The sequence below is a fragment of the Psammomys obesus genome, unplaced genomic scaffold (assembly GCF_907164565.1).
Source record: "Psammomys obesus unplaced genomic scaffold, mPsaObe1.curated_primary_1811, whole genome shotgun sequence".
NCBI classification, from domain to species: domain Eukaryota; kingdom Metazoa; phylum Chordata; class Mammalia; order Rodentia; family Muridae; genus Psammomys; species Psammomys obesus.
The window spans coordinates 43,091,241-43,115,922 of record NW_026587216.1 but is presented as its reverse complement, the minus strand read 5'-3'; the positions used below and the strand labels follow the sequence as shown (position 1 = coordinate 43,115,922).

Genomic DNA, 24,682 nt, shown 5'->3' with positions numbered 1-24,682 from the left:
TATCTATCTATCTATCTATCTATCTATCTATCTATCTATCTATCTATCTAAATAGATAGTATATAAAGACCTATCAAAAAACAAATAAAAATTTAAAAAGTATGTGTTGGCTCTGAGTATTTTCCTAGCACATTGAAGGCAAGGCCCTAAACTCAGTCTTCAGTATTGGCTGAGTATGGTGGCAACCGGTATCTTAAATTCTATAGGCAAGAGGACCAGGAGGCCATGGTCATTCCTAGCTACAAAGTAAGTTTGAGGCTAGGGCTTCTTGTGTGACAAAACTCTTCCTGGAGAGAGGCAACGCTCAAGTCTACTCACACTAGATAAGGAACTCACGACAGAAGATGTCCAACTCGGAGAATCAATGAGTGTTGTTGGGGTTATTTACAGAAATGTGGGTGAGTAGTTACATACAGGAGCAGAAATGACTCAAGAACAGCTGCATCAGCAAGGGCCACCCCAGCTCACAAAACTGGGGACTAACAGCACACAGGGCAGTCTGCAGGCAACTCAACAGGTTGGAGAATATTCTTTCCAGGTGTCTCAGGTGGCCTAAACTTACTCCTCCAGGTAACTCAGCTGGTTTCTGCAGCTTCCAGGCTGCTGGTCTGGTCCCAGAGTCTTTGCAGCTTGGCTTGTAGGAGAGACACTGCAGCTCCGCCTCTAAGAGGGACTCTCAGGATTCATTGTTTACTTTGGCAGGGAAGAGCTTAGTGAACCTGTAAGTTTCAGGGACATCCTTAAGCTATGTTGAATTGTTTACCTTCCTGTTTAAAGAGCTTCCCTGCAGGGTGGAATGTTTCAGTCTTGGAGGGAAACTACCAGAGCAACATTGAGGCAATGTCACAAGGCTAAAATAGAAAAAGATTGCCAGTTCCACCAAGTAAACAAGTAAATAAAACAAACCAATGTGCCCTTTCTGGTTTAAAAGCATCTAGTGCTTTCCTTCCTAGAACTATCATCTATAAACTAAAGGTGTAGTGTTCTACTGATTGCCTACCCTGTATGTTCCACCATGCTAGTCCATGCCACAACACTTCCTGCCTTCCAAATGTACTAGAACTACAGTAAGAACAGGGTCCTGAAAGAAGCAAAGTAAACACCTCTACAAAGATTTTTTTTAATTTATTCACTTTGCATCCCTATCATAGACCCCTCCCTCATCTCATCCCAGTCCCACCCTCCCTCTTTCTTCCCCCTCCCCCTCCCCAGTCTTCTGAAAGGGGCTCCACAAAGTTTTTCCTCATTACATCATCCCACATTCCAATTGCATGGTAGACCTTCCCTTTTCATTGTGGTCTGCTCCATACGCATTTGTTAGCAAATTTGCGTCATGTATTACAATTCTGCCTGCGCAGATATGTGTCCGTCATTAAGCCAAAAATATGAATCTAAAGCACTTACTATATGCCAGGAATATACTCAAATCCCAGGAGACATCAGCTAAAACTACAACCTCAGGGTCTGCACATTCTCCCCCCACTCACACATCCAGGGGGAAGCAGAAGCATCCACTGACTAAATACACAAAGCAAGCCCTCTTCCTCATATGAGCCCTTAGATTCAGGCACGTGTATCACAGAGAAAAGGCTTAGGAAACCACTGCACTGTCAGTCAAATCGCAACGGTATTCTCCTGCTCCTCTCTCCTTCTGTGCAGTTTGTGATAAGTGACTGCCCAGATCTCAGTCATGCCCGCTTCCTGCTTTCTTCACCAGGACACATAATTCTCTGTAGAAAATTAGTGGGTACGTATGGAAAACAGGGTGCTCTAGGGAAGAAATTTTAAGCTGAAGACAATCTCAGACCTCTTTGCCAGCCTGATTACAGAGCAGCCCACCTCTTCAAAAAAAAAAAAAAAAAGTTTCTCCACAAAGTTTATTCAGTTTTAAAATTATTTTAAAAAAACTGACATCCATTTTTCTAAGACTGGCTATGATATCCTCAAGTGTCCCCAGATTAATTGCGTGGACTCTCTTCAAAAACTGATTGAGTCAAGCACGGTTATATACTCCTGGGATGCCAGCACTCAGGTGCTGAAGGCAGGAGAGGTAAGGAGTTCAAGGCCAGGTTCTGTTACTCAGTGAGGAACAGAGGGGAGGCTGGCGACATGGGACCCTGCCTTGAATAAGAAGTCACAACACCCCTTCCAAAATAAGTACTGCAAGAAACTTTTCACTTCACAATATTTAGCGTAAAATTTTAAATTAAAATTGTATAATGGTTTCATAATTTTATAGTAAAAAACACATGTTACTACATTACATGAAACTTTTAGTCATGTTTCCTTTGGAGTTTTAAAAAGTTCTTATTAAAACAGTAATATTTAATAATCGTAACGATAAAAACTTTATATCAGGGTTTGTGAATCTTTTTGTTCTTTATCTTTTTTATTGCTTCTATTCTTTAGCTTAAAAGTTGTCAGAGAGTGCTTATTTGGCTAATACAATTGTCAGTATTATGGATGACAATCTTGTATATAAAAGACCTTGATTGACCAATGAGTGTGAAGACAAATGTGGCTCCTGAAAGCTCTCACAGAAAGGTGGCGACGAAGAGGCCAGCGCTAGACCAGGTTACAGAATCTCTGGGGAAACATGGCTCACAGAGCAAGAAAACACTGAGTCATCTGTGCCTCTCTCAGACTCTCAAAAAATGAAAAGCTTAGCACTCTGGGAGCAGTGAACAAAGTAAAACCAAAAACCACTGTCCCTCATATATTCACAGAGGAAGCTCCTGAAGTTAGCTAGGAGAAGCATTATCAATATCTCCTCACCTCCACTGCTTCACCAGCCATTTAAGAGGCACCATCCACAAGGCCAGGAAATCCCAAGAGAACCAGACTGAGGAAACAGTGACAGCCAGGCAAAATAAGAAGAGGGCAGATTTGGAAAAGACACCTGATTATCTAAATGCAAAGGCCAAGCATTTTGGGAATGGAGGGTTATACTTTCAAGTGTGAGAGGGACTGGCCTGAATTTATGATGTAGCCCAGAATGGCCTCACAATCACAAGAATCCTCCTGTCTCTGCTTTCCCAGTGTTGGGATGACATGTATGTATCATCCTACAAGGCAAGGCCCTTTCTTTACTGCTTCATTCCCTTCCCCCTGCAAACTCATGCTAGTGCACGCAAGGACACTTAGGAGCCAAATGATTCTACGATGAGGATAAAATGTGTGTGTCTGTCGGGGGGGGGGGGGGGTCCTACACAGGGTGTCCAGAAAGGAAGGAGATTCGTAACTATGATAGATACAAATAATACTCCAATACCTAAGAGAAAAATATAAAAACCAACTACAAAATAAATTTCCAAGCACTGATACAAACTTAATGTTACCATTAGCACAGTTTCCATTTTCTCAAAGTCATCTAATGATTTGAAGACACTTGTAATTTAATTTTTCTACTTTGAATTGCATTTTCGCTCTCAGTCTCACACCCAAGTTACTATCTACAGCATGGTTTCTATATTATTTAGGAAAAAAAATTTAAATTCAACTTGTGGATGAGATCATCCTAGAAAAACCAGTTCTTCCTGGTGACTTTTCCTATTTTGACTGAAATCAACGGCCCTGCCCATTACCCAGGCTCAAGATGTGTGCGGCATCTGGGCTTTCATTCAAAGCCTTTTTTCCGAGTAACAATCACTCAATGAATCTACAACTCAGTCTCCAATTCCTTCATACTTTCAAAATCTTCCTGTGCAGATGTGAGCTTGAAATTTCAATATTCAGAAACAATCCCTGTTTCAGCTTTATAGACTCCAAGAGGCTCTAAATATCTTGATGATGTGCTGTGCCTTCTTGACTTTACATTCCTGGAGTACTCAGCAAAGTCTCTTCTAGACTCAATACTCAGTGGTTTTCATATTCAAATCAACCCCTGGTCATGCTAGGATGGCAAGCTGTAGCCCATTCTAAGCTACATAAAGCCCCTAGCAAAACACCAAAATATAAAAGCAAAAACAAAACAAAATAAAGTAAAATAAAATTTGAATCTCTGAAACTAGTTTATACTTAGAGAAGGTCATCCTGAGTGAGGTATCCCAGAAGCAGAAAGACACACATAGTATATACTCACTCATAAGTGGATACTAGACATATAATATAGGATAAACATACTAAAATCTGTACACCTAAGGAAGCTAATCAGGGAGGAGGACTCTGGCTATGTTGCTCAGCCCCCATTCAGAAAGGCAAAGAGGATAGACATCGGAGGAGGGCAAAAACAGGGAAAAGGACAGGAGCCTACCACAGAGGCCTCTGAAAGGCTGTACCCTGCAGGGTATTGAGGCAGATATTGAGACTCATAGCCAAACTTTGGGCAGTGTACAAGGAATCTTATGAAAGAAGTGGAGATAGTAAGATCTGGAGAGGACAGGTGCTCCACAAGGATAGCAACAGATCCTAAAATTCTGGGCATAGGGGGTCTTTTCTGAGACTGATACTCAAGCCAAGGACCACTCATAGAGATGGCCTGTAACCCCTGCACAGAGGTAGCCTATGTCAGTTCAGTATCCAAGTGGCCTCCACAGTAATGGGGACAGGGACTGTCTCTGACATGAACTGATTGGCCTGCTCTTTGATCACCTCCCCCTGAGGGGGGATCAGTCTTACCAGGCCACAGAAGAAGACAGTGTAGCCACTCCTGATGAGACCTGATTGACTAGGGTCAGAGGGAGGGGGAGGAGGACCTCCCTTTTCAGTGGACTGGGAGAGGGACACAGGTGGGGAAGAGGGAGGGTGAGATTGGGAGGGGAGGAGGGAGAGAGGTGCAGTGGGGATACAAAGTGAATAAACTGTAATTAATAAAAATAAAAATAATTAAATTTAAAAAAGAGATAAGACACCACAGTAGCCAAAAAAATGTAAATGAGATGAAAGAAATTAGGCAGATAATTGAACTAAGTGTGTCTAAGTTAAGAAGGAAGTTGACACTATGCCCCACATTCTTCCAGAAACACAAATATTTCATTGATTCAAGCCCATGTGTCCATTGATATATTATTTCCAATTTCCACTGCCTAAAAAGGGGAAAGTAGCAATGTTGTATCTTACATAGGACTTCTAGCATCATGATGGACGCTAGGGTAATGTTCCAGTGTACACCCCTTCACAGTTATTGGGTAGCTCTCTCGGCAGTCTCCTTATGCTGACACCTCATCAGGGAGCGCCTCATGCATCAGAGTCTACATCACAGCTCACCCTGAGTTGATAACAACACTCCTAAAGCCATCATTTACATGACAATTTCTCAGACTGCTTCTCTTCATTACTAATTTACTTTTTCTAATACCTGTTTGTTAATTTCTATATAAGTTAGAACTTACAAAGTACTTTATAAAAATACTGTTTGAGAACAACTGGCCAGGGCTCTGAAAAGACTTACTATGTAGCCTTAGCTCACATTAAGCGATGCTTTAAGGATTCATTCTGCCACACGAAGTACCAGAAAATGCAAACAAATTAGACCAAATGACAATAATTAAAATAAATGTCAGCAAGATGTATGCATGGAATAATCACTGAAGGAATAACTACACACCATGGTGGGTACCTGTCCCTGAGATGATGTCATCCCAACACCTGATGTTATGACATCATTCAGGGAATATGAGTGCACACAAGCAAGGAACTGGCAAAGTATTCAGAATAGGATTTTCCTGCTAGGTAGGAAAGTCTTTCCAAGTGGCTTAAAAAAAACTCTCACAGCAGCTCTCCCTGTTGTCCCATCCATCCTTGCATTATTCTCTCTGTTCACCAAACCACCCATGCCACACATCAGCCTGCATTACATTTCCAGCCTGGTTGGCTCAAACCCTGTAGTTGTGTCTCCCCTTCCATCAGCTAACTCAAGGCTTCACTCAAATACCCCTTCTCAGGCCCATCACAAGCACTCAGGCGAAATCTGTTGTACTGCACAGTCTTTCTTCTTGCTTGGCTATTTCTCATCATAATTATGAGCACAGCACAAATTTACTGCTCTTTGTGTCTATGGCTTGCTGTTTGTTTCTATTTGTTAAAATGTAAGTCTAGGAGAACAAGAATTTCCACCTACCTAGGCAAATAAAAGCACTTACAGTGCAAGCCTGATCACCACCTTTAAACACACACATACACTCAAGCACACACATATGCACACCAAACAAACAAAAAATTCAAAACTCTTCCTACCTTGACTCACGTCAATTGCTATGAAAAAAAAATTATCAGGCATTAAGAACCCAATAAGTACAAATGAAAGCATGAATTACAGAGCTGACCCAACTGACCTGTAAGTATTTTTCTGGAACACAAACCTCCCTGTTTAATATTCAAACAGAACCAACCAAACAACATTCATTGCACTAGGCCCTAAAAAAATGATTAAGGGTCCTTGATCTCAAATTATTTGCTCAACTTCCTCCTCGGTCATCTTAGGACAACGGATGTCACAACGCTGCTCCCACTTACTTAGTCGACTCACTAGCTCCAACATCTGCTACACACCTGCCTACGTGACACATATGGACAACAGAGGGATCCCAAATCCAGGAGCTGATCCCGGGCGGCAGCGCACAAGTCTTCCCAGTTAGAACCCTAGGCTGCGGTTACATCTCAGGCAGAGAACACACACTTGATACGCAGGCAGCCCTGAGCTCAATCTCCAGCACTCCGAGGAAAAGCAAGCAAATGAAGAAGCCTTGTTGCACAGACGAATAAAGGGTTCGAGGAAAGAGTAGTCTGTGTGTTCAAAGAGTGCCCCAATAGCAATGTTGCCACGTTTCTTGTTCACCAAGCAAAACAGCTCCATCTACTTTCAATAAACAATTAACATTATATATAAACATTTACAATGAATCTGTACTGCATAAAAGATCATTCCATACAGTCTTTTTGTTTTTCCAGACCTCCAAGGATTTCTGCTTTCCTCGACATCCAAGAGAAATCAATAAATACTATACAGTCCCTTACTGCCTTTCGGTTGTAAAATGGGAAAGTCTGACAGCATCACTAAGCCTGAGCTTACAATATGCCTTCACAATGACTAAACTTCGCTGTCTCTACCTAACAATGCTGTGAAGTATATTGTGAAAGGAAGGGGAAGGGGTGGATGGGGAGGATGGGGTGTGGGGCCATGCGAAGGGGCAAAGGCAAGTAAGCAAGCCTTCCCCTGTATCATGGAGGTTCAAGCTGGTGCACCTAGCCCTGGGGAAGCTGAAGCAGGAAAGATGGTTGGTTCGGGACCACCCAGAGCTACATGACGAGAACCTGTTAAGAGAAAAGAAAAGGAAAGAGAAAGAAAAGGAGAACAGAAAGAATAAGAAAGATAGATAGAAAGAGCTACACATTTGAAACTTAGCCTGGTCTTTTGAATGTGACATGTTTAATTTACATAAATGACTGTCTGGTGTGCCTTGAAATGCATCTTAGGAAATTGAGCATTGAGGAGGTGACAGAGAGCCGTTCCCACTACTACAAACTGCAAAACAGGAGACAGAAGCTGGCCAGTATGAGGCCACAGTTGCCAAGTAACTAAAACTGAGAGTAATTATAAACTGGGTATTTAACAAGGTAACAGGAGATAAGAGGGTAAGAGGAGATAAGAGGGGAGATCTGGTTTGTGGTGTTACCACCTAAGCCAAACAACTAAGATGAACTCTCACCTGAGCCAGGAGCTGCAGCACCACAGACACACAGGCTGTCCCAGAGGCCTCTGACCTGTGGACCTTAGCTCAGATTGGTGAATGTACCTGATCCCCTTGATCACCTGATCTTTCTTTTTCCACAAGAAAACCTCTACCACTGTGTCTCTGTAACAAGGCATCTTAGAAAAAAGAATGGGAATGGACAGACAGACAGACTCTAGGAAGAACTATGCAGCCTCACTGAGGCCAGCGGGTCACCATCTCCTCTGGTTTCTCCAGACAAGTCACAAACCCCTCCCTTCTCAAAGATGTCCACAAGCAACTGGCATTTAACTAAGGAAAACGGAAAATCTCTGGGCTCAACAGCCAGATGCTTTGTTTTCAGCTGTGTCTCCTCTCACCCCGTATCGACCCTTTCTTTTTATTACATTCCAGCAAGAACACACAGCAATTGATGTGACTTCTCTCATACAACATGCAGAGGTTACCAGCTCTTTAGAGTGCTCCTGGACATCAGAAGGCATTTCAAGAATCTCCTAAGTGCTGACTAAACCTGCATGACTCACCCACGCAGCCTCCTCCTCCTCCACATTCCTCAAGAATGACTTGTTGCTCTGAATATTTCAGGACAAAATACTAAAAATAAAATACCAACATAGGTGAGGGTAAATCCTCACCAAACAAACATCTAACAATTCAATCAACACCCACCCCAACACACACACATGCAGTCTGTAGGTCAAATGCAATTAAGGAAATAACTCTGTTTAGACATTCAACCCCAGTAACATCTACCTCCAATCCCACAATGCCACAGAAACTTCTACAAGCTAAGCGTTGCTTCACAGAATGTAAAAATGATGAGGATTATTTCTCGTAATTAAGCACATTATTCATGCGAAAAGCTAAGGGGGACTTTATTTGCTCTGTTTTGCTGTACTGAAGAATGCTCTTTCAAAGACTAATAATTGATAATCATGCAAATAATTAATAGTCAGTTCCTATGTTAATTGAAAATATTTATAGCATCCTTCATGTAACCATGATTTTTATCTCAGGCCAAAATAAAGAAATCTAGCTTGTTCTTCTTCATCCTAGAAATATCTAAATATCTTCTGGGGAATGTGTGTGTGTGTGTGTGTGTGTGTGTGTGTGTGTGTGTGTGTGTGTTATATGTACATGTGTTAGAATAAATGACAAAATGCTAACTATCAGGAATACTAAGAATACCAACATGAGTAAGCAGCATCTAGTTTATATCACTGGCTATGAACCTCAGCAACAATACACTAGGAACTGCTTATGTATCCCTTCAAACCACATGTTATTAGAATTAGTGCATCCTTGGCAGCCCAGACAACATACTAGGCACTGGGCACTGGGCTTTTATTAACTCATCTCATTTGATTTTCACAGTAATACTAGGCATAGATTTTCCTTTTCATCCAGTGAGAAGGCATAGTTGTTCACAGTCAAACACCAAACGCCTAGGCTGAAATCCAGGAGATGGTTGTGTGGCTCTGCAATGCATGCCAGACAGAGTAGGGTGGCACATTCCTGTAATCTAGCACTTGGGAGTTCAGGCAGAACGTGTGTTAGTCAGTTCAAGGCCAACCCCGGACATAAGGCCGTGCCTCCAACGTCACATAACTAACACAAGTGATTAAAATAAATAATAATCCATGCTAACGCCAACTTAAGCGGGAACCTCTACAGATCTAAAGCTCATGCCATTCTTCCATTATCGGAGATGCTTACTAAGTATAAGACACAGAAGCAGCTCAACTATCTTCTGAAAAGCCAGTTTTGATCCTGTCACTTGTGGGTTTAATCCTCTGATGCCTTCCAGACACCCAGAAAAAAGAAAAGGAGGGAGAAACAAACAAATACAGACAAACAAACAAACCAACAACAACTCAGCTTGGAACACTGGGCCGGGCAGCCCTCAACTTGGCTCGAGTTACCATGCCCTTACTAAACGTCAATCACGTTTGCATCTCCAGGGTCTTACATTTGATATTTCTAGGCCACTAAGTCTCCCACTCAGACCTCAGTGAAAATGTCACTTCCTTAAAGGTACCTTTCCTGAAAAACCCAGTCTGAATGGGCTTCCCATGCTATCACCGGAGCCACTCTTCAGCCTGCTTTATTAGCTGCCTTATCCCTGTCTGAAATTACCTTGTGCATCTCCTTCTCAGTTTAAGGTTTGTCATCTCCTTTTCCAGATATAAAGAGAAGCAGCAGCTCACAGTCTTGCTGACCGCTTTGCTCAGTGTCTCTACCAGTGTCCCTTTCAGAGCGTGAGCCCCTCCATGAAGTGCTTCTCAAATGCATGACTGGATGCCGGGTGCCATGGAGAGCCACACACAAACACACAGAGGGCTCATGCTCAGAAGGTGGCTCACCCACCGCTGTCCTCTATACATACGCTTCTAAGGACAAAAATGCATGAAATGTCGTATGTATGTGATCAAGTACCTGGCAGTTTACAGAAGAGAAAAAAGAACTAACTCATAGACCAATTTAATATTGAAATCCACTCATCAAGAAAAAAAGAAAGAGGCACAGATAAATTAACGGGGGGATAGAAGCAGATATCCTCTCCTCCTCTCCTTTCTCCTCTCTCTCTCTCTCTCTCTCTCTCTCTCTCTCTCTCATGTTATTCCTTAGAGCGGAAATGCTCTGTTCAGACACAGCTTGGAAGATATAAACATCATTGAAATTCAAAAGCAGTTCTGAAAGAGAGGATGCCTCAATTGGTATGCAAGCGATGTTCCCTCCCCTGAATACATTATGAACTTGAAGCATGCTAATATGCCATGCTATCATAAGCACCAGATGGGGCAGTAGGCACTACATGTCCCATCAAACCTCAAGAAGATGTATTAATGTTCATGCTCTTTAAAAAAAAAAATCCTTTGCCTGCATCCCTAGACTTGCACATTTCTTAGCATTCAGTCACTTTCTCTCAGCACAGTCCTCCGGGGCTGCTCTTGTTCGGCAGATGGTGCCAGGAATCATTTCAATCTATTTTATCATGGGAGGCAAAGGCCACAAAGCGTGTCAGACAAGGCTTACTGAAGGCCTACCTAGCACAAAAGAGAAAACAGAGGATCTGGGAGACTCAGGAAATCAATCTCCCCAGGCAGGCATGACAGAGGAACCACTTTTTAACTGTGCTGAATACGTATTTATGTTGAGGGGTGGGTAAGGAAAGCGTCATATATTGAATGTGTCTACATTCTCAATGCTAGTTGATTTTTTTTTTTTTTTTTTTTTTTTTTACTGTGGATACTACATCAGTTATTCACTGAAGAAGGTTGGCTAACTCCACAAAATTGTGAGTCATCAGAAGGTGGGCTCCATGAGATGAGGTCACAGTAAAGGGTGCTCAAGTACGATGAAGCCAGGGTTACTGAAAAGTCACGTGAACACACAGGCATCCAGGAACTTCCATGGCAAGCTCCTCTCTCCCCTGTGCTGTCAGGTTCGCTCTGTGGTGCCTGAATATTTTATCAGAGGTAGAGACTCTGGATGCCTGTTACTTGCAGTTTCTCAAGTCTGACTTTTCTAATATGCCATTTAAAAGAAATAAATTTCCTTCATCGGCATGTAGTTAGGGTTTAAACTGACCTATGATGGAATAGTGGTTATCCTGCAGGAACAACAAGGAGACAGAAGTCACAATTTGTCCTGCTGGTTTTCCTGTATGAATACGCCTGAGAATCCCCTGATCTGCATCAAGCCCACACTTGCTGGCTCCACTCCAGAGTTTGTTTGCTTTCAGGGCTGGGAAGCAAACCTTCAGTGATGCCGACTCAGTTGACTAGAGAATCTGTGCTTCTACCAAGTTCCTAGACAAACCTAATGCTGTTGGCCGTGGAGCTCACTTATCTCAACTTGGTGCTTGGTTGGCCCTGCAAATATCATTAATCCACACAGTACAGTAGCAGTGAGCACAGGTGCCCTCTGTGGTCAAAAGAGATGTCGGATATGACTGGAGCTGGAGTCACAAGCAGTTCTAAGCTGCCTGGCATAGGCGCTGGGTACCCCCAACCCTGGTCCGGTGCAAGAACGGTGTGTACTCTTAACCACTGAGACATCTCCCCAGCACCATCCCGCCAAGAATGTTTGAAAAGCACAAACCAAGAGAAGTATAGAACCCCTGCCAAGTGAACAAGGTTGTTTCACAGGGTACATCCCACTCCAGCAGCCTCAGAAGCCCCTCATGGGTCCAGTGCAAATGCTGGCACAAGTACAAAACAGCAAAAACTTCTATTGAGAGCATTAAAATAAGGCACTATGCTTTTAAGAAAACATATATAGATATGTATACATCTCATTTACTGAATGAATTATCCTAACAGTCTCTTGAGACTCAAGATAAATTTTACCAGCTTATCAGACTGCAACTCATCCATGATCATTGATTTGAGAAACTGTTGGCTGAATTTCCTGTGTAACTAAAAAGATTAAAATATTTTGTTAATATTTGTCTTTTGCGAAAATCTTACTCAGTGTGCCTGATGGAAGACTGAGAAAGTCTATACATCATCCCACTAGCGACAAGAACGAAAGAGAAATGGCCAAACAGGAGTTGCTGAGATGCTTCAGCCCTTAATGGCTCATGCTGTCAAGCCTGGAGACCTGAACTTGATCCCCAGGATGTAAACAGTAGACAGGGAGAACATCCTTGTACAAGCAGGTTCTTCTAACCTCCACACAACACCAAGGAACACACACCAAAACACAAAGATAGTTACACCCATCTGTCAAAAGTCTTGCACTTTGTTTCTAATTTCAGGTTTACTTCAGGAACTAATTTTGATACAGTGTTTACGGTGTCCCGGAGGGTTGTGAACACACTGTGCAGGTGTGGGTGTCAGAGGACAACTTGTAGAGGACAGTTCTTTCCTTCTCCCACCTGAGTCCCAAGGACCGAACCCAAGTTGTTAGGCTTGGCAGCAAGCATCTTTACTTGCCAATCCATTTTTTCCCTCTGTTCTAACAATTAAATTTTAGCTAGCACAAAAAAAATAAAAATAAAATAAATAAAAACTATACTCCTGGATGGGGTGCTAAGTGATGTTTTGATATGTACATATTATTCGACAGTTTATATCAGGTAAGACGTACATATCTCCTCAAATGTTCATCATTTCATGAAAAAGTGCTCTAACTCCTTTGTAGTAGTTCTTTGCAATAAATGTGAAGCGCTGTTAACTATAGGCACCTTATTTTACAAGCACCACACCAGAATTTCTTGTTTCTATCTAAATGTACATTGGTGCTCACTGATCGGCCTTTGCCCACTCACCCTCGCATGCCAGTTAGGTGTTACGTGGCAAGCTCTATTTGCAGAAAGTAAAAGGATGAATTAGTAGACACATTACATATACACTATAACTAACGTGCTACAAGAACCACTAAAGTCAAATGGTCAAATACATATGTATTTTCTTTTCCTACCACTGAAAGAGATGCTTGATTCAAACTATTTATCAAAAATGTTCTTACAGAATTCATGTTGTAATTTCCTCCTCATTAACTACTATGCTTTGTACATTGTTTTTCGGTGATGGATACAAGTTCTGTTTTTAATTAGCAACGAAAGTACCTGTGTCTTGGAATAGCACAGACCCGAAAGGGAAACACATCCAGCTTCCATCCCTTAGTAGTATCACCTACTCAGAGGAATCAGTGGGGGCTGACAACCCTGTGAGTGACCTACACTCAGACCACAAGAGCAATACAGCCATTCATTCCAACTTGAAGGCCTGTGGGAGATGCTCAGGCCCTCACTGAGTGTGCTCTTAACTGTCTGTCTCACCAGTCTACGTTTGACTATCTGCCTCCAACATAGCAGATGACTTGAATGGGCAAAGGGTAGGCATGAAAAATAGAGAAAGGGTGGGCAGCTCACGTTAAGATACAGAAAAACCTCATGTCCACACACCAACCTCACTAAGCGCAACAAGCTAGAAGTGTTGCCTGTGGGTCAAACACTCTCTTTTATTTTAAGACCAGGGTTTGTAATAATAAGCCCATGGCTTTATACTGGTGCTCAGCGCATTTATCAATACCACTGCCAACATCCCATGATGCATAAGATATAGCATACATGGGTTTTTTTTTTCTTTTTAAGACAAGGTTTCACGTAGCCCAAGCTGTCTTGAACTCACTGTGTACCAGAAGATGACCTTGAACTAATGATCGCTCTCTGTTTGCATCCAAGCCCTAGGATTACAGACATGATCCGCTATACCCAATTATTTTCTACTTTAGTACAGTTTAAAAAAAAAATGAAGAGCAAGCAGGTAGTCAAATGACTTGTTTATGATTGCACATCTAAGAAATTGACACTCTCCGTGATCCGTGGTTTTGATAGAAATCCTCATCAATACAGTTTATTAACTGTTTATAATATAATCCCATTGTAAAGCTAAAGACAAAACAAGAACTTCACCAAATGACCACCCCCCCCCAGGAAAGAACTCGACATAAAAACCATGGCTGTTCAGAAATGACAGATTAATGAACGTAGATATTTTAAAAAGTAACCGAAACTCTTTCAGAAGCTTAAGAAAACTGTGTAATGCAGAGATATGTCTACATTACAAAATGGTTCACTTCTCTAAGAGGTTCTTATAAAGGTTTTACAAACACTGCCATGATACCAAATGTTTCACATTCGACAATACAGTGAAAATAAAGATGATGATGATGACGAAAAAGAAGCAGGTACTCCTCAACACAGCAATGGTACAGAACGAACCAGGACCAACTCTTTCAGTGACATTCCTTAGGAAAACACTGAGCAGAAAGAAGATTGAGAGACCGATCACACCTATTTTTTCTCAGCTGTTTTAGCCTTTGTGTTTGGCAAATCCTGACAAACCAAGAAACTGCATTTCATCTCTGAGGTCTGTCACTCTTGATATTTTAGAAACCCCACTATTAGGAACATTCTAGGAAGCCTGGACATTGAGTATAAAGCTTATTTCACAGGTGATTTCTAAGGGCAAAAAGCTTGATTTTTGATTCCCTTAACATAATTGGTCCCTAGGCTGTGTGTTCACAACTGATAGTAGAAAGAGGAAGAGAAATAACACGGTAGGTAAGAGGACCCAAAGTTCGGTATGGAGCTTCGGAATGGGCAATAACACTGCCCATCTCACAGGACCAGAAGATGGCAGGGTCGGGGCTTTTATTCTAGTCTTAGCCTCATCAAGACATATGTTAAGCATTGTGGTGGGAGAATATATAAATAACTATCTTAGGAATCCCAAATTCAACTCTTCATGTTCCTCCGCATAGTCTGAGAGTCACCATGCCAGCCAAGTCATAAAGAAGGCAATGGAGTGTAATTACACCAAGTTCAACTATAAGGTGAGGGTAACACTTGTTCCGAAGTCCAGAGCCTGTTGTCCTCAGACTTTCAAACACTGTAGTAAGCCCATCATCAAGCCCACAGTCGCTCACTTTCCTCTTAGCCTTTAGGAAGGAAAGGTGGAGAGCAGGTGAAACCTTCTCAAGAAACTGCGCACAATTTAAAAACCTAACCGCCATTTGTGTCTTTGTTTTGGTTTGGGGGTTTCGGTTTGTTTTATTCTGCTGGCGGCAGCAGAAATGGAAGCAGCTACATGCTTCTGGCAGTGCCCCTGCCACCCGGCCCTGAGGGCAGAGCTGTGGATCCCAGCACTCACCACCATGTTTACTAACCACACACTTTAACAATTCTGTCTATGTACCTGTTGAATACGTCATTTGCTTTTCAATTTTCTGCTCATCAAAACACAGGCAGTCACCCACCTGAGCAGACCAACAGCAGACAGCTGCATTCCGCATCTCAACAGCCAAAAGGGGTGCTGCTTTTAGTGAAAGAGGACAGTTTTGTCAGGCTGCAAATAACACAGTTTCTTTTGCAGCTGTGTTGTTGATGTTGTTCAGATATGTTGTTTTCAAAATTGGTTGTTTGTATGTCTTGGAAACAGTGTCTCACTATTGTCTAACTATGTAGCCTAAATAGGCCTTAACCTCCTGATCCTCCTGCCTCAGCCTCCACAGTGCTGGGAATACAGACATGTACTACGACATTCAGCTAAGAAAATTTTTTGGACGATGATTACTCACATTGTACATTCAAGAAGAGTGGAGCAGGGGAGCATGTAGAGAGAGCTCAGCAGTTAAGAGTACTTGCTACTCTTGTTAAGGACCAGGATTCAGTTCCCAGCACCCACAGCATAGCTCACAACCATCTGTAACTCCAGTTCCAGAGGACCTGATGCCCTCCCCTAGCCTCCGCAGGCACTGTATGCACACAGTGCACAGACAGATATGGAGGCCAAGCACACTTAAAATTAAAATAACTAAATCTTCTATTTAAAATAATAAAAAAACAGGATAGAAACATACTGAGAAGAGCAGGAACCTAACCTGCCTTAGCCAAGATCATTAATCACAATTCAAGCTAATGATGTTTTTCTGCCTTTAATTTCAGCAAAGAGAAACACTGACTTCCTTAACCCCATCGTGCTGACCACACTTGTAACCCCTACTCCTGAGGTATAGAGGAAGGAAAACAGAAGATCAGGCTTCAGCAAGTTCCAGGCCAGCTTGGTCTACATTAAGACAATGTCTCAAAAGCAAAACAAACAAGCACACAGAAAGGAAAGAAAATGAAACAAAACTATTTATCTTCTTTGCCACACTATTCTTCAAACTTAAACACAACCCTTCAAATGTTCCTCTAACCTCCATTACAAGCCCACCCCCATCAAGCTGCCGCCTATCTATTCCTCTCAAGGAAGAAACAGGGAATACAAATTTGGCAGATAGGCTGGGAAATTCCATCTAACCTCATCTACTTGTCCCTAGGCAAGCTGCTTCATGTATCTAAACTTCAGATTTCAGACAGAGAACTTGGCGACAAGAACCATTCCAGAGGTGTAAAGAAAATTAGAAAGTCTGTACAGAGCCCAGCCTAATGCCTGCCATATAGAGGCTTTCAATTCCAAGATGCTTTTCTTGTTCTGTCAGAGATGGATTCTGTCTAGAAACAGAGGTTTGCAAGTTCCGTCTGAGACTAAGAGGGCTTCTTGATTCCTTTGATTGCACCTCTATAGGTTGAAAAACATAATTAAGCTAGACATTCTCAGAAAGCACATTTACATTAATATTAATTAATGCAAACAGCTGTTTGAGAACGCCAGCCAGATCAAACTGTTACTTGGTCAGGTGTGACATCCTATTGTTCTCAAGTTATGAGTCATTTAAGTTAATGGCTTATTCCTCGAGCTATAGTTAAATACCAAAGAACTGCAACCACACAAAGAAACTGCTTTCTGAAATGTTACATCCATCCTTCACACAGGAACTACAATTCAATGAAACAACAGAGAACGTCCCATTTTCAGTCTAAGAGCAACACATATAAAAAACGGTTACATTTCTAACTGAGCAAGAAAGAGACAAGCAAGCTTTCTAATGAACATTTAATTGGCACATTGCCCATCCTTTACCCTCAGAGTCTTTGACTCCTAACTTCGGGATGAGCCTTTCAACCCAGGATCCTTTACCGGATCCATACCTAAGATCCACTAATTTTTAACAACAAGAGACCAAGACTTTCACCATGAACAGAAGGAAGTACTGAACCACAGTTATCTTTGGTATCTGATGTATTCTGAGACATACAAACATCCCCTCCCTTTTGATTGTCATGTCATGTATTTGCCAGGCGTAATAGTATGCGCCTTTCAACCTAGCACTTGGGAGGCAGAGGCAAGTGAATCTCTGGGAGTTTGATGCCAGCCTGGGGCACCTAGTAAGATCTTGTTACAAAATATTTCTGTGATGAATGATATCTAACTCCTACTTTCCCAACTATTATAAGGTTACAGGCACACTGTTGGCACAGCCTGAGTGTTCAAGAGTTTCTCCCACACAGCTCTACAATCCTGAGGTAGGATGGAAAAAAACAAGTGAGTGTGATTTAGGGATGGGTAAAGAAAAGACAAAACAGAGAGCCTGACTATGACATTTTAACATGGTCCTCCTAAAACAGCATTTAGAAGCAGCATGGAAGAACAGGGACTAGGGGGAATCATAAACAAATGAATCACCCAACAGGCCCCTTCACTTGTGTGAGCCTCAGTTGGTGCCTCTCTAAATCAAATGTTTGCAAGATAAACCTTCCAGCTCAAAAGATAACCCAAAAGGGTATTCAGATATCAGAATTACCATATCATCTTTGTGAACATCAGTTATCAGCATAGAGATGATAAGTAATAGACATTTCTAGATTACACAATGCCCATGAAGCACATGGTATTTTAGGAAATGAAAATGAACAGCTGGAGCTTTCTGTGGGTTTATTTGCTTTGTTTTGTTTTTGAAAGAGACTCTTATGTAGTCAGGCTGCCCTGAAAGTCACTAAGCAACTGAAGATGACTTTAGTTAGCCTACACCTCAGTCCTGTATCTATGAAACCTACAAAAATTATAAAAAGCATCTTTCTCTCTCTCTCTTTCTCTCTGTGTGTGTATGTGTGTATCAGAGGAAAAATGATTAGAAATATGTCTCAGTAGACCTTAGATGACTAACTATACGGGAAAAATTAACTATAAGTACTTTCAGGTTACTTAAAATTCACAAAATTGAAAGGCTAAGTACTCGTAAATATTAATAAAAATAATTTAAAAGAGAAGGGGACACAGTGAGAAGGTTTGAATGGAAGTTTGAAACTTCTGAATTTCTGCTCCAAAGAAGTAATACATGCATAATCTTCATTTATAATTGGGTATTTATGGCTCATATACTTTTCTTTTAATAGCTGTCATGAGGCTTATTTGAAACGCAAGAATCAACCTAATAGGATGGCAAACTGACTTGCAAAGTAAAACAGCACTGGTAAATGAGTGCGATGTTTTCATTCGTGTACCACAGGATTTACATATATCCATTAAAACAAATATATATATATATATCTATATATATATATAAATATATATATATATTTATATATATATATATTTATATATATATATATATATATAGATATAGATATAGATATATATATCTCCAGGTGCATTACCCAAATGTTCAGTTACAAAGGACACTAACAGTTGTCTGTCCCTGGCAATTTCACTTCTGGTTTTGTTTTGAGTTGATTTTTTTTTTTTTTTTTACACAAATCATCGCTTGTGAGCATTGATGTTAAAAACAGAAAAACAGTCTAGTACACAGTGGCTATAAATGCCAAATCAATTTTCGGCAGATAATAAAGTCCATGTTTTACAATCAGCAATGCACTGTTTTACTACCCAAAAATGTAAGCTAATAATATATAGCTCTCCTAAATGGAAAATGCAGATATGCTGTTAAAAAATGGGCCGACTGTGAGAGGATGGATCATTTCTGCAGGGACCTTCTCGAAGCTATGTGTAAGTGTTTTGAAAACATCACATGACGTGGCCATGTGTTAAAAATTACAGCCAGTTAAGTTCTCTGCTAGGAAAAATATGTGGGCAATTTATGAAATGCACTCCAGGATGGAGATGTCTTAAGTAAAACCAGATTTTCAAAACAAACCTTTTTTACCCCCTTTTGGAAACTTGAACTTAAAAAAAAGTTCCAGGCACATCTGGAGAGCAGGACCATTGAGAAAGGGTGGTCTGACCTAATGCTAGCCATCTTCTGAAAGAACAGCACTATTTCTGGGCTCTAGGGACTGTGCTCACTTACTGTCCTTTTAAGGAAACAGTCCTGAACGCATTCTGTAGGTCAACACATGTTATGTGATAACAGTACACAAAGACTGACGAAAATATAAATGTTTCAGAAAACATAGGGTCACTTTCTCTTGAACGGTATAATGCCAAAGTCCCCCAGACTTCTATAAAAAGCATTTCCTTCTCTTAAACACAAGGATCTGCTTGTCAAAAGAAAAAGAAGAAAAAAGTGACAGGCAGTGAAGTCATATTTCCTTCTAAGTGGGTTAAATAACCTTAAAATAGTTTATTTCTCTAAAGCATGCTCAACCTCCTTCGAGTTTTCATAGCTCACTTTGTAACAGTGTGTTATCAACAACTCACAAAAGGAGGGGCGTAATTTTCCCAAAACAGTTGCACAAAACCCTAAATTAAAATTTCTTCTTCACCTACCCACTCCCAGGATGCCAAGAGTCGCAATAAGCCCAGCATCTACATATCTGTTTCCAGTGATTCCAAATTTTATAAAAGAGGTCTTAGATCTGAGAATTATTACATCAAGTCTGAGACAAGGAACCAGTTCTGACACTTGCACTACAAATAAATAAATTTGAAAGTTGGTATGTAAATGTGTAGGCAATAACAACAACAAAAAAGAACAATGATTCCAGGTTATACAAACACATATTTCCTCTCATACGTATACACAGACTGTTTTATTAAAAATGCAAAGCTACCCCTAAGATGGCTTTAAAAAGTCCATTATTATAAATACACATGAACATACTAAGAGGTAGTCCGTCTGATACTAGATTTAAGAAAAATAATAATATCGATGGGTGTCAAAAATAGCCAAGTATTAGATCTCCTCAGGGATGACCATCCTGGGACTTGCTCATAGTCACAGCTGTTAATCTGCATCCAAGTACAGGGCTATGTAACAGGAAGAGAGACGGAGGGAGGGTAGGTGGGAGAAAGAGAAAAGGAGAGAGAGTGGGAGCCCATACTTCAGAAAGCCACTACAGAACCAGTCAGATATTAACAACTTAACACTAAAGCCGACTTGCAATGGCAAAGCCTGAAGTGCAGTTCAGTGCTTTGGAGCTTTCTTTAAAAATCATGCAAAGAATAAGGAGAAGAAGCCCTAACTAGTCCCCTGCCCCTATTATCATCCACAAGCCGCCGTGGTTCCAGTTTACCAAAATATCAAAGATTCTGGAAAATGCTACTAGATCAGGTAACTCTCATCTATTAAGAACATAAAAACAAAGATTTACATGAAGCTGTGCTCCAATGGTCTGGTAAAATAAATAAATAAATAAATGAACAATACTTTCTCACTAATTCTATATCGTGTACTAAGGTACATTTCCTCTTCAGTTACATGGTGCATATAAATCAAGATGAGAGTTGAAAGAGTTAAAAATGACCTTTCTAAGACCTCAGTTATTATCTCTTTGGTAAATTGAGTTTCCCCATATTTCAGTTTCTATGCATTCCTAGCACCCTGAACAACAACTAAAAAAACGTGCAATCCTGGACAAATGGGTCCTTTCTGCACACATCGCAGTGATGATGAGAACTGGCCCCTGAAATGTATCCTAACGGGAAAACATTCTTCAAACAACTGGGGATACCTACACACAACTGTGGTTTCAGAAAACTGGCAGATAAGGTTTCAAAACACCATCTGGGAGGAGTGCAAACTCGGACCAAGCACAGCCTCTTCTGCCGGCCCTACCCAAGTAATCCGCACGCATCAGCCAGCGGCAGGGTCTCTGTGTGCCCTGCCTTTATCTGCTCGGCATCCTGCACAGGACAGTTCTGAGAGGTCTGGAGGACCAGCACAGACGGCCCTCCCTTCTCCGCTCCAGGCTTCACAAACAGAGTTTTCCCTAGCAGCAATCACAGAAACACTCCAGTTTCCAAAGATAATATTTTTCTGGGGAAACTGTCATACACTGACTTTCCGGGGACACCAGAATGTCACTAATTCAGCATACTTCTTATAAATGGCCAGATTTCAGTTATTTACAGGATAACATCCAAGGACCATGATTTAGAGCAAGGAATCCCTTTCAGTGCCGAAGAAACCGCCTTCATTTTCTTTGACATAAACAGCTCTTCAAAGACCTTCTCCAAGAATTCTACCACAATCTAAAAACTCTCTCCACAGGCAAATACCCAGCTAGGAAGCGCAGATGACAGTCCTGAGACCCAAAACAGAAACAACACTTCTCAGTGCAGCTAAACCCCTGTGTAAACTGCTCAGGCAAACATGCATGGCTGTCCCTCCTCCTCAGCTTCAAAGACATCCCACCATACCCTGCCCCTACTCCCCTCTCTTGATAGCTTTCTTTCTGTCACCTCCCAATCACACCTCAATCACCCTCCCGCCTAGCCCTGCTCTCCCTCAGTACAGTAGCTGTAGGGCAGTCGATATTTTCCACGCGTTATAGAAAGTAGCGCTTCCTCCCTAGCAAGAGAAGAGGGCTCACTCACCAGGCATCCTGGAATCCAGCATGTAACACACTGAGAGCAACTCTGTGTTAAGAGGGAGCGCGGTGCGGGCTCATGCCTCCTGTTCTGGAATGTGCGGGGCGGTGGAGGAGAGGAGGGCCATCAGAGGGGCTGGGGCGGCATGGCCCGAGGCAGGGTGCTGGGCGCGTGCGCCTGCCAGGCAGAGACAGATGGAGAGCTGACACTCCGGATTGCACTTGGAGCAGAAATGTGGAGGATGACAGGAGCGCATGTGGCCTTGAACCCAGCCCTGTCTCTTCAGGCAGAACAATGACAGGGACGTGTGTACAAAGTATCACAACTCCTGCCTCCCTTTCTCCACCTCACCTCCTGCCTTGGTTCCAGAGCACAAAAAAAAAAAAAAAAAAAAAAAAAAAAAAAAAAAAAAAAAAAACAAAAAAACAACAACAAAAAAAAAAAAAACAGAAAGTGAAATGCAGAAAGATAAGCTAAATGCTGAATAATTCATTCACTACCACCACCACCAACCCACCCCCCCTTCCCAGCTCAGAGTTAACCCTTATCTTGCCAAAAGATGGCAATGTTGACCTGGCCCCCACAAATCACACTGAAATGTTTCCTTCATCTTCTAATTTTAACAGGCATTACGGGGAAGTATGGTCTAAAGCAAACAAGGACACAGACCGCAAAGCTTTTCCTATTGATCCGGAAACCCCAAACAACCTGAAAACCTCTTGCAAGACTGTGCACCATGCCAGTTGAGCGCCCAGCTCCAAGTATGAGGAGCATTCTTTATCAGCTCCTCAGTAGTCTGTGTAAACAGAACACGTTTTAGAAGCAGAATCCAACCATTTTTTAGTTTACTGGAGGGCTTCGAATCCCCTGGGATCCCAAGTTGATATGCCCCAAACATCTTCAGCTTACTTTGCTCTACTCTGCATAGAGATCCACAGGAGACAAAAACAGACTCTTCATGGTGAAGCCTTTTCAAAAGCTCAACAATCATGCTCTCCCGATTTCTGATGTTTTTTCAGGGGGTGGGGGTGGGGAGCACACCCTTAAATGTTTATACTGACCATGAATAACACATAGCTAGCCTGCTTCAATGTATTCTTCCCTATTAAGCTTTAATGGACACCATGATATATAAAACTAGGAGCCTTTGTTACAGAGCTTTATCTAAAGCTGGCTATTTTCTTCTCAGCAGTCTCTCTTTAGTCCTTTGTAAAACATCCTTGCCTCATAGGAGAAACATAAGCCTGCCTGCCTTGCACGCCTGTTTCTAAACACACAAAAATGCCAGGCAGAAGGAAAATATTATTCTCTTCTAAAACTCCTCTTTACAATTTAACACTCTTAACTCTTCCCTGGGTCTGTGTTGTCTGATTGTTTTGACAACAGGGCTCATATGGTGGTGAGTTCCTCAGGCTCCACCTTTCCAATGTACATCCAATCCACTGGACACACAGAATTCTCCTTAACAATTCTACCCAGGGCTGACCAGCCAGCCAGCTCACTGACCATGAAGACAGGGCTGGCCCCTTTAACTCCTGCTATTCCAGCGGCGAGCAACATGTCTTTGGCTTATTTTCCATTAGCTTCTGTCACACTGACGTTTTACCCCCTTCTTTGCTGCCTTCAACAAATTCTAAAAGGACCCCATCTGAAAACAGGCGGCCATTCTGACCTCTATCCCCTGCCTTCCTCTCCCTTTGCCTGAGAATGTTTCAAAACACATGCACACAACACACGCTCTGCACAAACAAAAAATATATCATCTTTGACGAACAGCGATCAATAAAAACTTCTATAGCTCCTGAGCACTGTCCCCGCGAAGGGCTGCTTCAGCCAGTGAACCCCTCAAAAATCCATCACTGTCAGAGACAACTTGTAAAAAGACTACAATTCATAATGATTACTCTGCTCTGTCACTAATAGTATACCACACTCTATTTATGAGGCCAATCTTTTTGTTCATCTTAGTTAGATGTCATTTGTAATGAGGTTCTGGGTAATGGATTTCAGTTCTGTTAAGCACCAAGCTCAAACATTCTTGTGACAGAAAGTGTTATAGCATGCATGAATGTGATCATCAATTAAGTACTGGCATAAGGGCCTTTATAGAACCCAGAATCCTAAATCTGAATATTTTTCACTTTTTAAAAGAGTATTTTTTAGAAGCCATTCAATGCTACACACCACTCTTTTTTTTTTTTTTTTAATACTATACCTATGGTAGAAAGAAAACATTTTCACAGTGGGACATCCAACCTTTCATCAATACGCACGGTGAATCACTTCTAAAATAGAAAATCATATGACAAAATGCAATGCACTTCAAGAAAACTGGATGATATCTGGTTTTAAAACTGGGTCTTAATATCGGTACACTCCGAGTCCCTAAACCACAGCTCAGAAAATTGAACTTCCATATGCTGTGTGATTATGTATCTTTTCTATGTGTAAAAAGGCTTTTTAAGCTGTTATCTGACTACAGTAATTGCCACTTTAAATTGATCCACGTCAACAAAACCTGGATCCCTGGAGATTCTCACCTAGAAGTCTGCCTGCAAAAAGGGCCTGGGCTGAACGTGCACCGGAGACCAGGTCAGTGTTTTCTCAAGGAGCCAGCCCACTTCTTTGCCCAGAGAAGGGCAAAGCTGCAGCCCCGTTTAGCATCTCTCCCTGAACTGGGAGACCCAGATATGTATATCTATATACAGTTATTTAGATAGAAATAACTTTCCCTTTAATAAAAAGGGCTCAAGGAGTCAAGATCTCTAATATCCAAGCTGTATAATAAAAATAGACAATGACTAACATGACTAATGCATTTACCTAGGTGAATGGCAAACGACAACA

General features: G+C 41.6%; 1 protein-coding gene across 1 annotated transcript in view; it reads right to left on the bottom strand.

Annotated features, from left to right (window-relative positions):
- The window catches only part of Runx1t1 (RUNX1 partner transcriptional co-repressor 1), a 102,158-nt gene extending 92,306 nt beyond the window's left edge, over nucleotides 1-9,852 (bottom strand). The window contains exon 1 of the mRNA XM_055603459.1: nucleotides 9,807-9,852. The gene's annotated coding sequence lies outside the window, so the exon portion shown is untranslated. The remainder of the gene's footprint in view (nucleotides 1-9,806) is intronic.
- Between the last annotated feature and the right edge of the window lie 14,830 nt (nucleotides 9,853-24,682).